Source organism: Coregonus clupeaformis, chromosome 2, assembly GCF_020615455.1.
Source record: "Coregonus clupeaformis isolate EN_2021a chromosome 2, ASM2061545v1, whole genome shotgun sequence".
Lineage (NCBI taxonomy): Eukaryota > Metazoa > Chordata > Actinopteri > Salmoniformes > Salmonidae > Coregonus > Coregonus clupeaformis.
The window spans coordinates 30,487,771-30,500,874 of NC_059193.1; the positions used below are offsets into that span (position 1 = coordinate 30,487,771).

The 13,104-nt window shown below is 41.4% G+C and overlaps 1 protein-coding gene across 2 annotated transcripts in view; it reads left to right on the forward strand.

Moving 5' to 3' along the window:
* Window positions 1-3,289: 3,289 nt before the first annotated feature.
* The window catches only part of LOC121534468 (leucine-rich repeat and immunoglobulin-like domain-containing nogo receptor-interacting protein 2), a 409,153-nt gene continuing 399,338 nt past the window's right edge, over window positions 3,290-13,104 (forward strand). Inside the window, exon 1 of one of the 2 annotated variants that reach the window (XM_041841072.1) lies at window positions 3,290-4,010. The gene's annotated coding sequence lies outside the window, so the exon portion shown is untranslated. The remainder of the gene's footprint in view (window positions 4,011-13,104) is intronic. The other variant, XM_041841064.1, reaches the window with a different exon arrangement.

The following is a 13,104-nucleotide window of genomic DNA, read 5'->3' on the forward strand; positions in this document are numbered from 1 at the left end:
AAGGCTCTGCAGTCTCCGAGGTTGCCATCGTAATGCTCGGGAGTCGGAACAAACGGCTCCCGGAGCGGAGGAGAAGGACTTGGAACTGGTTGTGAGCTCTGGGCGAAGGGTTGGCCCTGTAGGTCAGTCAGGCTCTGTGAAAACTCCTTGATGTGCTCCAGAAGTTGTCTTCAGGGCTTGGTCATGTTGCTCGAGCAGGGCGCCTTGGCTGACGAGGGTTTGGTGGAGAGTCACAGAGTTTGCTGGGTTCATCTCTTTGGCCATATTGTACTGTTACGCGGAGTGGAACAGGAGATCCCAAGAGCAGGCTCAGACGAGGAGACTGGGATGAAGTAACCAAGGTATTTATTGAGACACAGGGGGAGATGGAGTGCAGGTCAGGGGAAACTGCTGGAAACCAGTTGCGGACGCTGCGGCTGCAGCAAGGGGTGTTGAGACAGGGTGAGCAGGTCCGGAGGGGAATCCAAGGGAGTAGTAGAGTGGGGAATCCAGGACAGAGTAGCAGGATGACGAGACGTGGGACTGGAGACAGGGACCAGAGTCAGAGGGGGCAGAACTGTAGCGGAGAGGAAAACAGCGTCAGGCAAGGAAAACAGGCACAACAGGATAACAGGATCTGAATAGTAACAAACGGCTAGAACCGTAGACTGACTGAGCAGAGATTATGATCTGGCAGTGTGGCAGGACTGAGTATTTGTAGATGTCTTGATTATGGAACAGGTTACAGCTGGTGGGGATCTGCTCTGACTCCAGCACAACTATCTCCGCCCACACAATCACACACACACACACACACAGAGAGAGAGAGAGAGGGAGAGAGTACTGGGGGAGTGGCGGCAGGTCAAGGAGACACAGGATGAGCAGTAGAGGGCGTTGCAGGAGCAGATGTGACAGAAATCCTTACAAGGTAAATGTTGCCTGCTTCAAGTAAAGCTACCACTTACAATTCCAGGAATATTGTACGTCAGATAAATAACCCTTCATACCTTCGCAGAACCAAACAACAATGAGATAAAGAAAATTTTTTTCACATTTACAATGTACAATTACATCGGAATTTGTTTGCAGTATGTCTCCACATAACTGTAGAGTAGTCATCAAAACTCTGTAATGTTGTGGCTGGCGGTGCTTCTTTTTTTCTATGTACCTTTTATGTATAACGATAATGTAAATAGGATGCCCTGGATATGAGCAGTTTGCAAAGCAACTTTTGTCCTAATGATGATCGCGAAATTGCAAATGGGCTCTTTAGAGGAATGTAGGTTTGGACCTTGGAGAGTTGTGTTGGAAATGGCACCACCTGGATAATGAGATGCGGAGAGGCCCGTGCCGGTGTCTGAGCCAGAAGGCTTACCCGGGCTTATCTGCAAGCTGTACCACATCAGGTGGACACTGTAGAGTGAGCACTGTAGTCCACCCAGAGCACTTAGGCCTGGCTTTTGTCCTTTTAACTTGGACTCCAATGTTAAAATATGTCCTACGTCTAGCCATTTCACTTCTGGGTTGTTATGTCTTCTTCAGGGAGCCCATCAATTAGATTTGAAGGAGTTTATGTTTGCATTGTGATTGCTTTGACATCTCATTCTAGAACATTGTAAAACATTGTTATTTATCATTGGTGCAATGTAACAACACAGTTATAACATAGTAATTACTATCACAGTAAATTATTGTAGTTCTACAGTAAAGAAAGGAGTGAGCATTAAAAACCTGCTAATGATTCAGTATATTTTATTATAATGGTTAGATAGCTGGTCTGTGATGTGAATAGTTCCAGTAAAAAACATTCAACCACACTCTTTGATAGACTGGAGTCAATGGTTGGGTGTGCCATTGGAAGTGGGTGTGTTTTCTAGGAACAACTGGAGTGTAATGGTGATGATGGAAAGGATGCACAGATCAGTGAACCGGTTGAGGGTTCTTCATCCTTTAGCTTCATAGTTAGATGACTTATAGAGAACAAGGTCATGCTCCTTCCTGTTATCACGTTCTACGTAAAACATGATCTAATGTCCTTATCTGTAACACTTTACATTAAGATGCTCTTTTACCTGTATGCACTTTACATTAAGATGCTTTTTTACCTGTGTAATTACTCCAGTAACAACATTTTCTTAACTGTCACAACATGTAGTTACTAGAGTAATTAATAATAATAATATGCTATTTAGCAGACGCTTTTATCCAAAGCGACTTACAGTCATGCGTGCATAAATTTTTGTGTATGGGTGGTCCCGGGGAACGAACCCACTACCTTGGCGTTACAAGTGCCGTGCTCTACCAGCTGAGCTACAGAGGACCACAATTACTGAATTACACAGGTATAAGAGCACCAGTCACATGAGTCGTGTGGGATAAATGTTAGGAAAGCGTGATGATTCTGTGAGAAAAAGTAAAGTAGTAAACAAAATGTGACGTTTCTCACACTTGCACAATTCCCAGCAATTGAATTCAATGAGGTGATAATAATAATCATCAGTCATTATTTAGGCTTGGTTTGTAAAAATAACACACAAATACTGTAATGGTACACCTGAACGTTACTTTAGTAATCAAGTGTAAAGACATAGTTTAGATACATGCGGATGCTACACTTGACATTTTCCAGGGACATATTTATTTTGTTTCTAATTGTTGTGCATGTTGTGTTTTATTCAGCTTTCGCGTACAGAGCAATATTCTGTGTGTATGTGCACGGAGTGATAAGGGAATTGCTGGCAATTTTTTTAGGCTGTTAATTGTACAAATCCACGGTTTGCTAAAGCTCATGGATTGTCCTTGCCTTGATTCAGAGCACTGGTCTGTTACTGCTGCTATTTTCATCTCCCTCTTCAATCACTCTTGACAGTTGGCCAACATCAACTCCTGACCTGATCCACTACAAGGAGTTTGCAAAAGAGAGATGAAAAAGACCCAAGCTCCAGGGACTCAGTTAATAAGGAAAAAAAGAATGGTTAGTCAGAGGTTAGCACTTTCTCGTTCCTCATTCCTTCATTAATTTTCATGTTGTTTCTTTACTCACTCTCTATTTAGCTTTCCATATGTATCAGACCATTATTTGTATCCCTAAGGGATCCTAAGGAGTGCAGGCGGCGAACCTTTTCTATCTGACATGACTGTGAATGCCAAAGAGGTAATTGTCAGACAACAGAAATGGGAGAGAGAGAGAGAGGAAGGGAGAGAGAGAAAACAAGGGGGTGGGAGTTGCAGTGAGAAGCAGGGAGGGGAGTGTGTGTTTGAGAGAGAGAGAGAGAGAGAGTGAGAGAGAGAGAGAGAGAGCAGCGTTCATTCTGCCACTTCTCAGCAGACATCGTTCTACAGAGGAGAGCTACAAAACAAGGCAAATTGGAGGGGAAAAAATATAAAATATTATACTAGAAGAGTTCGCTATCCACTTCTACCTCCTATTGAGTGGTGAGAGGTATCTGAAAGTTTGCACTCTGGGGGACCCCTCCCCCCCATGCTGAACAGAGGACAGCTCCCATCTTCGAGGTGTGGAGAGCACAGACTACCTCTAGTCACTTGCAGGGGAGCTAGTGCGCACGAAGAGTGTGCTCCCTCTGTGGATCTCATAATTAATCGCTGCCTGTCTGCCTGCAACACGGGAGGAGAAGATCCAATCAGCGTTTGGGTTTAATAAGGTGGAATACCAAGTGGACACAACAGAAAAGATACAGCGCAACCAGGGAAATAAAGGAAGTAGGAGCACACAGCAGTGAAAGACATCCTTCACTGGAAAAAAACAAAACGCTTTACCGTATTTTGAACCAGGTGAACTTGAGCAGCATCATTTTATTTTTTGGAGCTCTCAGCTTCAGTCAGCTAATCTTGTGGACTATTGGATCCTGGATGGCAGTTCAAGGTAAGGACCTATCTTCAACTCTCCCGGTGTATCAGCCAACCAGCTACTGTACTCCTCCCGTGTATTTTTTTATTTTTAGCAAAACCCAGATTAGGTAACTGCAACACTCAGCAGCAGAAGAAAAAAGAGAGAATAATCAGACGGAAAGGTATGTGTGTTTGAGTCATCTCCAGACTGTTTATTGACACTAATAATATGTGAAAAGTTGTGATAACGCCTTTCTGTGATTTCTCTTCTTCGTACCTTATCCCGATGCATGCGGGGAATATGATTGATATAATTCCAGTGTGCAAAGCAATTTATCTCTGGGGTCTCGGTCTCGGTCTCTGCGTTGTGGCTTCCAGCAGGAAGGCTGGGCGGAAGGTCATAATTACCACTGGTGTTTGTCTTTGTAGGGGCCATATCTATGGGCCATGGGATTACTTTTGTATTTTAACCACCACCACCCACCACCGAGTCGCAACTGCAGCCACAGCCACCATGCATATGAAGCGCTGTTTTTCCCTTTATCGCAGCAGACAGCAAACAGATTGTTTTCGTTGTTTCGAATGCTGCCCGAATGTCTTACATGCCCCACATCATACTTCTGCCAACAGTTCCTTGCGAGTCTTTCCAGACAAATCTTGTAATGCAATGCATCTTTCCTGTCCTACGGTCATACCCATCTTTGTTCCTGCTAAGCTGAAAATGTGATGAAAAATGTAGATAAGCATATGTTTTCTCTCCTCAAGGTCCTTGATGAATGTAAATTAGGAGAAAATGATTCATAGGATGGTAAGGGATATAAAAGAGGGGTTTATAAATATTTTTGCAGCATCATCAGAGTGAATCTACAGCACCTCCCTATCGATATCTCTTTTGTAGGAACATGCTGAAATATTTATGATTGCATGCGTATCCTGTCTGCCCTGAAATATTTAAAATAATTGAATAATAAATAGCCTGTACCTGTCAAAGCCTGCCCCTGCCGTGGAGGATTATTATAATGCTGCCTCATGTAACATGCAAACCAGTGATTACTAAATGCTTTTGCCTCTAGAGACACCAACAGGGGGCTAGAGGGGGTTGAGCAGGTAGGAGAGGGGGACTGGAAGTTAGTTTCCGAGGTACAGTTGCTAAATGGCCACCAATAGGACTGGCTATTTCTAATCTGTAATATATAGCTGGTTGAGGTATATAGGATTTTGCCCATCCTAAGGGTTCAGAGATCAATGTGAGAAAGCTCTGGTATTGGAATTAACTTATGTTTTCTCATATGCTACCTCATGAAAGAGACTGTTGGCTTTTCATCTTTTTGTTTGCATGGTCCAGGTATAGGTGTAATCTAATGAGCAGTATGGCGGACGTGCGTTTGTATGTGTGTGTGTGTGTGTGAGTGTATGTGTGTCCAGAGCTGTGAGCTTCATCTGCTTTGATGTTTTATTGAGTGTTAACCATGTCAGCACTGACGCATAGACTCTGATCCGGGGTTACATGGGAAAGGGAATATTTGAATTGGAGCTCATTAAGCCTTGTAATGGTTTTCACTGTGGATAAGCAATGGCGATTTTGCTTTCACAGCTTTTTGAATCTGCTAAACAATTTAGTCCAGGTATGTGTGCGTCTGAGTGTGTGTGTATGTGTATGTTTGTGTGTGTATATGTTTGCATGTGTGTCTCCAACTCCTGTAAAAGGAATAGGTGTGGTCTCTTTTTTCCTGTCTGATGCTGGCAGAGGAGTCAAAGACTTCCATTTCAGTAGAATAATGCATCCACTGAATCATATAATATGGATGAAGCATAGAGGGAGTTGTAATTTTTAGTTATTATTCAGAATCGTAGACGACATATTAACAGGGGGTAGAAATGAGAGAAGAAAACAACTTTGATGGCAAAAATGCTGTGCTTTGATTATTTGCCTACAGCTACGATTTGAATCAGTATATATGCACGTCACTAGGCAGCTGAAATATGACATAAGTGCTTCCAACTATACTAAATAATTTTCAATAATTTCTGCGTTTTGGAATCACATAGATGAAATAATTTGAAGTATGCCTCATAGTTTAATCAGGAATTTGTTAAGACTTGTTTATAGCCAATATTACGTATTACAATTTAACCAGAATGTGTATGCAGAAAGAATAGGGGGATTGTTTTGAATGAAAACACAATGTTGTGTTGTTTCTCTGTAATACTAGCCACTTAGCAATTCTACCTAGCCAGATAGGTTCCCAATTTCCCAACCTCATAACTAGCTACCAAGCCATTTCAGGCTATCAATCAAGTTAAAGTAGCTTGTCTAACTGCCTTAGCTGGCATGCCTGCTGGCAAGGTTGCTAGACTTTAGAAAAGCAAGAAATTACTAAATGTACTGAAATACGATTCACATTCCTTTCAATCTTTTACCCAGATTTTTAGCAGAGATGCAGACAAACATACAGTATTTAGGGTTATAATACTATATTGTATACCAGTGTGGCAGTTGTACTAAACTCCAATTAAATTATAATGTGCAGATGGGTCATGCAAAAACAGTGCACTTCAGAGTTCTACAGAACTAAATGTGACTAGTGAGAGGGATACATTTACAGGCATGACAGTGAAGGCTAATAACAGGCACTCTGCATCAGTGAGAAAAAAGCCAGGGATTACTTCAGGGAAGGAAGACTTCAAGCTAATACAGCACATGTGTAAAATATACTTGGATGGATTGGACTGGAGAGGAACTGGAGGAACTGGAGCGATTGCACTTAAGTCATATTACCTGGGTTGCTATGTAACTATGAACTACTCATACATCAAGGGGACTTGTCAGACCTTCAATGATGAATAAGAAGGCCCACTTTCGCTCTAGAGATTTAGTCATATTCAATGTTTGCTAGCCATTAGAAGCTAATATTATGCATTGATTTAGAGTAGGACATTCTACCAGAGCATCCTCTATGTAGTCTTCTGAGGTTCGCAGGCGTCTCAGTGTTTATGTGGATATTAAAATATCTTCTTTCTGTCCCGGGCAATTAACTGTAATGTTCTAAAATGCCACCATCCTAAAATGTCAATACTTCAGGCCTCCTGCCACACTGTCTGAAAGCTCTCTGCAGAACATTACTGTAATATAACAGAGTCGTTATCATCCAGAATGCCATTATAGGAGGTTGGCATGTCTTTCAGAAATAGCGTGGTTGAGCTGTGTGAAAGGGAATACGTGGCCCAAGCACAATGGCATATTTTTAGACAATCCGTTAAGGAATAGGAAAATCAATGCTCGCTGTTCTGTCAACATTGGGTTTCAGTTTTTTTCGAGACAATGACCTTTGTCGGGTACAGTGAGGAGCCTGAATGGCATTGTCATACTGTGGCTTGGCTACAGAAATACACAGATCATTATGAAAAGAGACACATGCAGTGTCTTGTTGGCATGTGTAGCGCCAACATCAATGACCGTCTTCCATCTGCTTTCGTAAATGAATTTGATTTAGGATTGAATACGCTTTCTCCTCCACTGTTTCTTGTTAAACGGATCCCTTGGGTGAATATTTGATATCTGACAGGCTGATAGATGCACCGCTGATAAATCCATTTCAGGCTAATTATAGCTACATTTCAGGCTTTACTTAGCAGCATGCTTACGCAAATCGGGCCACTAAGCACATGCTGGCTTTTTACATAATGTACATTTTTATTCCAGCGTTCATATGTCCCACATCTGTACCGTATAGACCGCCAGCTGGCTTGAAGACATTTTTAAGAGGACCTTGTGTCGACTGGAGATCAAGTCTGATGGATACCAAGCTACAGTATTTAGATGATATTTTCTCCAATTATCGTTTATGAATACTTCAACTCATTGACTCCTATCAAAGTGGTTAGCCAAACATTATTTTGTGAAATGGAGCACCACTAGTTCTCTAAAATGTGGTTCGCTTGTAGCAGCAGTGCAACCAAAGGTAGTGGTGGTTTCACAGTTCACCCACCGAAAATCATAAACAAAAGGAAACTTGTTTTCTATTAAGTGCATGAAACCAACACAGTGTCCTTATCAATGAGCACACTTTGGCCAGCAAGGGCATCGCAGAATCCTCTGTCCCCTGCTCCAGTGGTGAATGGCAGAGAGTGACTATTGGTGGCAGCGCAAATCCCTCTGTGAAGAGCACACGAGGAGAGGCCGGGGCTCGAGGACAGATCGTGGACAACCCCAGTTGACAGTGACCCTGTCAACCGTGTCACTTTGGAGCTCGACCTCTTTGAGTGAATTGCCGGGGACTAGCATCTGCGGGTCACCTCTAGCAAAGTCCCCTCCACCCCTCCTGTGTGTGTCGACAGGAAGCATTAGTATCAGATCAGGTCAGATGGGTTACGTGTCGGGAGCGGGGGTGAGAGGACGTACACTGTTAGACGTTTTTGTAATTTTATCAGTAACTTACTGTATAGATCAACAGTATGATGCTGTATAAACTGAATACAGTAGTTTATCATAGAATACACAGTAAAATACCATAGATTTTGTTTTACAGCACACTGTAAGACCTTTCTGTAATTCCAACAGTAAAACACGGTAGAATGCAGATGTGAGTAAAACCTTTAAACAGGCTAACATTCACAAGGCCAGACGGATTACCAGGACGCATACTTAGAGCATGCTTTGACAGGCTGCCCTCAGGTGGTGAGGGTAGGCAACAAAATATCCGCCACGCTGACCCTCAATACAGGGGCCCCTCAGGGGTACGTGCTCAATCCCCTCCTGTTCTCCCTGTTCACCCACGATTGCATGCACTATCATTAAGTTTGCCGACAATACGACAGTGGTAGGCCTGATCACAGACGATGATGAGACAGCCTTTAGGGAGGAGGTCAGAGACCTGGCAGTGTGGTGCCAGGACAATAACCTCTCCTTCAACGTAGGCAAGACAAAATATCTTATCGTGGACTACAGGAAACAGAGAGACAAACATGCCCCAATTCACATCGACAGGGCTGTAGTGGAGCAGGTCGAGAGCTTCAACTTCCTCGGTGTCCATATCACTAAGGACCTATCATGGTCCAAACACACCAACACAGTCGTGAAGAGGGCACGACAACACCTCTTCCCCCTCAGGAGACTGAAAAGACTTGGCATGCACCCTCAGATCCTCAAAAGGTTAAACAGCTGCACCATTGAGAGCATCTTGACTGGCTGCATCACAACTTGGTATCTACCGCAAGTTTGGTACCGAAAAGCACCTGAAAAGCTTCTACCCCAAAGCCATAAGTCTGCTGAACAGTTAATCAAATGGCTACCTGGACAATTTAAATTGATGCCCTTTATTATTTATTCATCTTAATTGTTTTGTACTGCTTATTGACGCCACACACACACACTCACACATAGACACAAATTCACACTTCACATATGCTGCTGCTACTCTGTTTATTATATATCCTGATTGCCTAGTCACTTTTACCCCTACCCACATGTACATACTGTATTTTTTGTGTGTATTAGGTTTTTGTTGTAGAACTGTTAGATGTTACTTGCTAGATATTGCTGCACTGTCGGAACTAGAAGCACAAGCATTTCGCTACACTCGCAATAACATCTGCTAACCATGTGTATGTGACTATTTGATTTGATTTGATTTGACCTCAATTACCTCAACTACCTCGCACATTGATTCAGTACTGGTACTCCATGCATATAGCCTTGTTATTGTTTTTATTGTGTTACTATTTCCTTTTTTATTTAGCAAATGTTTGTCTTACTAAGCATTTCACTGTAAAGTCTACAGCTGTTGTATTCGGCGCATGTGACCAATAAAATTTGATTTGAAAATACCGTAAATGTGCTTTACTCTATTAGTTATGGTGCATTGTGGGAAATGTGGTGGGCAGAGAAAGAGGCTCTGGCTTATTAACATATTTTAAGTCCCGCCTGGTAAGAGGCTATATTTGTTTACACCTGAGTGAGAATACTGTACCCCCAACAGAATACAGTAATATACTGTATTTGAGGAATTCTAAAAATCTTGTCCTGAAACTCTACAGTAACTTACTGGCCAATTGCTACCAATAATTTACTGTAATTCAGAATTCAGTCCCTTACCGCATTTTTGGAGCGCTAAAAACCTTTTGAACACTAGTGGGTGCAAATTGTATTGTTGTTTCTCACTCATTAACATATTTTGAGATGTGTCTTGTAAGAGGCTATATTTGTTGCACCCGTTAGTGAGAGTGCTTTACCAATTTAAATGATATCTGATAGTGGTTCACTAGGGGACAGATGAGAGTGGCAGCAAGTCTCAAACCGTTAATGGTTGAGTGGCTAGGCATGTCCTTTTGATCTATTTTTCCCTATAGTCATTAATATTACTGTATTGTACTGTGTTTCATTGCTCTGGCATCAAGTTACCGTGAATATCTCAGTATTGTATTGGCACTATTTAATTTTTCACATCATGTAGCAGACTCTCTTATCATACATTTTCATGTTGGTCTCCCGTGGGAATCGAACCCACAACCCTGGCATTGCAAGTGCCATGCTCTACCAACTGAGCTACACAGGATTGAGCTACACTGACCAGAGAGAGTCAGAGATATATCATACGATATCTTGTAATTACTATTTTAAAAACCAATGTACCCTTAACTACAACAACATTTTCAGTAACGGTTCTGATAACATTTTACTTGCTATGACTGTGACCTTGGTTAAATGCACTGACTAAGTTGCTAAGGACAAAAACATCTGCTAAATGACAAAAATGTAAATGCAAAAATTTGATTACATTAACAATTTTGGTACCGTAAAAGGTATTACCTTAAAATGGATTACAGTAGCTGTTCTGTAAAATAAACTACTGTAATTTACTGGCCAATTGGCAGTTGTGATACATTTAAAAAAATCTGTCCCTGAAAAACAGAAGATCGAATTGCCTCAGGTTGTCTGTCCAGGTCTTCTCAGGCTCCACACAAGCCAAGTATGCCACACACAGGAGTGGGAGGTCAAAGTAAAGGGTACTACAAGCTCCACTCCATTGATCTACGTGCATGCACGTGGGTGGAGTGTGATTTTTGGAGTAGCAGACACCTTTTGGTAACATCCTTGCCTGTCCCATTCCATTTCACAAGGGGGAGATAGCAATGTTTTTTTTGTAAACAACAAGGAAAAGTTGCCTTCCCTTGCTAGTTGTAGCCAGCCAGTAGGTAGCTGGCAGCCTGGCTAGCTGGCTTTACATTGGCTACAAACATAGCACGCTAGCTAGCTGTTTTAGCTTCCCACATCTCCATGTGAAATAATCAGATTTATAATTAAACACATATGACCTGGTAAATATTCTTATACTTCCAGGTGTAACCTAAAACATTATCCCAGTTTGATATGCCGCTTGTGTATTAATTCCCATATCAGCTAAAAATAGAACATAATGTTTTGGTCGTGGAGAAAAAGTCACATAGCTAGCTAATTGTCTACTATTTTACAATAGCCTGTAATCACTAGTTATTACTTCTAAACAATATACATTTTTTGGTGGATTCTTGTGTTTTCTTGTTGTCTTCTCATTTGTGGTGAAAGCAAAAGAAGAGTATCTTGTCTTGTCTTCCCTTGCTAGCTAGTTGGCTAAACACTGCAATCTAGCTACCCTTTTAGCTTCCCACATCTCCATGTGAAATAATATGATTTATAATGAAATAATATGCCCTGGCAAATATTCTTAAACGTGCCAGTGTAAACTACAACATTATCCTAAATTGATATGCTGCTTCAATGTATTCTCTCCCATATCCGGTAAAAATAGAATTTAAAATATATATATTGTCACAGAGAAAAAAAAAAGCAAATTGATAGGCATATCTGTTTTAACCTTGAATAACGTTATCACTCCTAAACAAAATAACATTTTTGGGGATTCTATAAAGCTACAATGTTGTTTGGTGTATTGTTTGAACAATCACTGAGATTATATTTGGTTATCAATGCAAAATAGGCTACTTTGATGAATACCCTATAGATCAGCTCAAGGAAACAAGTGACAACACTGCCCCCATAGCTGTGGAAGGAATGATATGTCGGTTCTCAATCTCCAGGTAGAAGAAAACTGTGTTGAATGACGGAGCGTATTTCAAGGAGCCGCCTCTTTTGTGATGAAAAACGACATTCCAACACTGCGCTACGCTCCGTCGGCCCCATCTACGTATTCTCTGTAGAGACCTTTAGGCATTGTGACACTATCAGTCTGCCACAGCTTGGCTTCTCACACATATTCAATTCCAACAAAAGCATCTAAATGCCAATCTGACAGCACATTTACTTAAGCACTATTATGTTTTCAGAAGGAGAACACAGAGAGTAACAGAGAGTAACATCAAAGGTTATTATTGCGCCTTTTGCTGCAGTTATGTAGGTGACTGGCTGGTGCAACAAATGTGTGATTTTATAACAAATATGATATTCAATGTGCTCTTTTGTTGTAGAATGTACTATCAAACATAGAGAAATGGAAAGTCATGAGACCTTCAACTTATGTAAAGGTTAATACATTTTTGTACCAAACATCCCAACATGGACACAACAACCCATTTCTACAGTCATACCATAGTTCTAAAACTGGAGTATCACTTCCTCATTGACTAATTACATGTAATTATATATGTAAAAACTGTAATAACCAGCCAATATCGTTATTCCTGATAAGATTTATATGGACACAACTCTAATGGCAGGACCATCCATTTTGTGTTTAGCCTTCATCAGCCACTTTGAGGTGTCCTTATGTCGACTTTGCCACCTACCCCCTCTTTCTCTCTGCCCTCGGTTTTCAGCAGCGAAGCCTGGTGTTTAGAGTATTGACCGCTTTGCTCTTTAGACGGTTACAAAAGTGCTGTGTGTGTGGTATCAAGGTGGGGAGCCAGTTGAATATTTAACTCCTTGCAGCATTTGTTGTCTTCGTAAGCCATGTTGTCCTGGTAAGCCATGTTGTCCAGGGTAAGCCATGTTGTTGGTAAAGGATGTTGTCTTAGTCAGCACAGTGGATTAGAGTTGAGTGGCTGAGAATGAGCAAATGTCTGATCTTGACTCGTCTGATCTAGAATCCAATGTTTCCTTTTTGTGTAAGTCTAAGAAAGGGTTTTCAAATTTGCATTGACATATTGTTGATGATTTTGACTATTCAGACACTTATACCAATTATTGGACTCGAAAGAATATCAGATTGTTTATTGCCTTTGGATTGGGTTGGATGTCAGCAACACTATAGTATATCTTACATACTAGACAGATTCCCATAG